Source organism: Neophocaena asiaeorientalis, unplaced genomic scaffold (assembly GCF_003031525.2).
Source record: "Neophocaena asiaeorientalis asiaeorientalis breed wild unplaced genomic scaffold, Neophocaena_asiaeorientalis_V1.1 scaffold124, whole genome shotgun sequence".
NCBI classification, from domain to species: Eukaryota; Metazoa; Chordata; class Mammalia; order Artiodactyla; family Phocoenidae; genus Neophocaena; species Neophocaena asiaeorientalis.
The window spans coordinates 16,160,528-16,164,328 of record NW_020174135.1 but is presented as its reverse complement, the minus strand read 5'-3'; positions in this window follow the sequence as shown (position 1 = coordinate 16,164,328).

Here is a 3,801-nt window from a genome sequence, read left to right as displayed (position 1 = left end):
AATCCATTCCTCCCCCAGTGTTTCCCAGCGTAATAAATGGAACCAACATTTATTCAGTTACTCTGGCCAAAAACTTAGGAATAATTCTATATTCCTGTCTTTCTCATAATCTGCTTTCAACCCCTCAAGATTAAAATCCCATCCATTCAAGCATTTAAGTATTTATTTCTATCCATTTATCACTACCTTTACCACTGGTCTGAACCACCATTACCTTTCTCCTGGACTTCTGCAAGAGCCTCCTTACTTATCTCCCTGCTTACATTCCCCTCAATATTTTATTATGCTGACAGCAGCCATGGTGAACTTCTGAAATCATAAATCAGATCATGTTGATTTTCTGTAAAAACTTTCTATTCATTTTTTTAAATCACATATAAAATACAATCTAGAGTCCTTTATTATGGGTTATAAGGCTCTACATGGTCTGGCCCTCACCAAACTCAAACCGCACCCCCTACCAGCCCAACACCTACCCCTTCATTCAGCTCCTGTCACCCTGGCTTCTTCCCGATCTTCACTCCAACAGGCAAGCCATTTGCTTGGGAGACTTTGCACTTACTGTTCCCTCTGCCTGGAACATTATTCTCGCACTCAGTTCCCTTCAACATACTTGTTTTGGGTTTTATTTTCTCCTCATGAAGACTTCAGTCTTCCCTCCTGTTATGGATTGAATTGTGTCCTCCACCCCCAAAATTCATATGTTGAATTCCTAACCCCCAATGTGACTGTATTTGGAAATAGGACTTTTAAGGACGTAATTAAGGTTAAAGGAGGTTGTATGGATGGGGCTCTAATCCAATAATATTGTTGTCCTTGTAAGAAAAAGAAGAGACACCAGGAAGGGGCACACACAGAGGAAAGACCATGTGGAGACATAGCAAGAAGGTGGCCATCTGCAAGCCAAGGAGAGAGGCCTCAGGAGACACCTACCCCGCCAGCACCTTGATCTTGGACTTCCAACCTCCAGAACTGTGAGGAAATTAATTTCTGTTGTTTAAGCTCCCCAGGCTGTAGTATTTTGTTATAGCAGCCCTAGCAGACTAATATATCTCCCCTCTGATTTCTCCAATGTGTCAACTCCCCCTACTCTTGATCTCTTACCTTACCCAGTTTAGACTCTACAGACCATCATTTCAACCACTTTCTTTTCAATATCTTCAACTCCCTTTTCTCTTGTCCTTTCATTTTACAGGTTCTGAAAAAAACCCCAACAAATCTGAAAATCAGAAAGTTGTCCTCTTCTCACCAACCAAAGATAGTGATTTTATAGCAGATTTCCTCTGCTTAAAACCCCTTGGGTTGGGCTTCCCTGGTGGCGCAGTGGTTGAGAGTCCACCTACCGATGCAGGGGACACGGGTTCGTGCCCCGGTCCAGAAAGATCCCACATGCCGCGGAGCGGCTGGGCCCGTGAGCCATGGCCCCTGAGCCTGCGCGTCCGGAGCCTGTACTACGCAACAGGAGAGGCCACAATGGTGAGAGGCCCGTGTACCGCAAAAAAAAAAAAAACCACAAAAAACCCCCCAAACCCCTTGGAGGGTACTTCCCAGAACTTGTGCTGCCAGTGTCCTTGTCCTTACAGTGAGCCACAGCCACCCCCCGCCTCTGCAGGAGACCCTCCAACACTAGCAGAGTGGAGAGAGCTACAGCCCAACTCATCAGGCCAGTCAATGTGGGAGCTCTATCAAAATGGGTTGGGAAGATACCTCCACATGTCTTACAAGACATGGCAGTGATGGCACCCGCGCTTGCAAAACTTGGATATGACCCATATGCCAATCCACCTAACTATGGAAAACCTGATCCCCAAATCCTTGAAAACACTAGAAGGCAGGACCCTGGAAGCTAAGGACCACATAAGACTGGGCAATCTTGGACTTCCCTGGGGGTGCAGTGGTTAAGAATCTGCCTGCCAATGCAGGGGACACAGTTCAAGCCCTGGTCCGGGAAGATCCCACATGCGGCGAGCAACTAAGCCCATGAGCCACAACTACTGAAGCCTGTGTGCCCTAGAGCCCATGCTCCACAACAAGAGAAGCCACCGCAACTAGAGAAAGCCGGCGCGCAGCAGTGAAGACCCAACGTGGCCAAAAATAAATAAATAAATTAAAAAACAAAACGTTGGAGGCTCTTTGATTCCTCAGAATAATGTCCCAATTCAACACGGCCATGAGGCTCTTTGAGACCTGGCCTCTATTGACTGCTCCAGTCTGCCCCTCACTTTGTCTTCTACACTCCACTATACTGAACTCTGTCACTTATCTCCCATACTCAGGTCTCTGCACATTCTTTTTTTTTTGGCGGGGGTGGGGGGCGCAGTGCAGCTCTCGGAATCTTAGTTCCCTGACCAGGGATTGAACCCGTGCCTTAGGCAGTGAAAGCATGGAGTCCTAACCATTGGACCTCCAGAGAATTACCTGCACATCCTTTTATACCTACCTGGAAGTCTTTTCTCCTGGCTAATGCTTACCCTTTTTGACATAATCATCATTTTCTACTTAGTTTCTCTCCTGGAGGTTCTATACTCTCCCCTGCACCCAAAAATCTATCCCCACTCCCAGTCTCTGCTTCATAGAACTTGTCACTTTTAGGCAATGGTCTACCTCTTCCATAAACTCTGAGAACCAAAGAGGGCAGGTGCCTTGTCTGCCCATTACATTCCCATTTCTAACACGAATTCTGGACCATGGGGAGGTTTAATGAATATTAGTTGAGTGAATGAATGTGTATAACAGGGTTAAGGGGATAGAGTTCCTTCAATGTTTTAACCAATATCTGACATTCAAAAAATTGCATATTTTCTACATAGTTATGTTCTGCTTCCTTTAAGAGGCCCAGTAGAGCTGATGCATAGGAAGCAATTCTGAGAAAAATGCTGATGAGCAAGTGGGGGCTTGATGTCAGCCCAAGACTCCTTAATTAGAAAAAGGAAACTGTAGCCATTGTTATTCCCACCACTATGCTGCACAAAAGAATGTAGATGTTGATGGGTTTTATGTGCAAGGCTAATCAGGATGTGATAAGCCTCTGGGCTGTGTTTGAAATATTTCAGATTATTTCCTTAGGATAGGTTCCCAGAAATGGAATTATCGGGTCAAAGTATACAGACGTTTCTAAGGCATTTTGCCAGATTGCTTCATTGAAGGAGTAGAAGTGAAACCGTGCGCCTCAGATTGGGACTTGAACCCATGCGGCCGGGACTCGAACCCGGCCAAAACCCATGGTCTTTCAACTGAGATCACACGCCTGGTTGCAGGACTTAATGAAGCTCAGCTTCTCTATGTCTCATCGCAGAAAGAATTTAGTGAGAGGCAAAGTGATAGGTAAGATGTGGATTCATTTAGAGAGAAACACATTCCACAGACAGTGTGGGCCATCTCAGAAGGTGAGAAAGGCACCAGCGTATGGGGTCGTCAGTTTTTATAGGGGTGGGTAATTTCATAGGCTAATGAGTGGGAGGAGTATTCCAGCTATTTCAGGAAAGGGTGGGGATTTCCAGGAATAGGGCCACCGCCCACTTTTTGATCCTTATGGTGTTGGAACTGTCGTGGCGCCTGTGGGTGTGTCATTTAGCTTGCTGATGTGTTACAATGAGCGTCTACTGAGGTATAGTGGAAGTTGACTTGTCTGCCATCTTGGACCCATTTGGTTCTAATCAGTTTATGTTGTGTCCTCTGGCTATGTCATTCTTTCAAAAGTTGTGCCCTGCCCCCTCCCTCCTGTTTCAGAAGGACTAAATTTCAATATTTATAAGGTGGCTGTTAGTGACTTATTTGATTTTTTTTTTTTTTTTTTTTTTT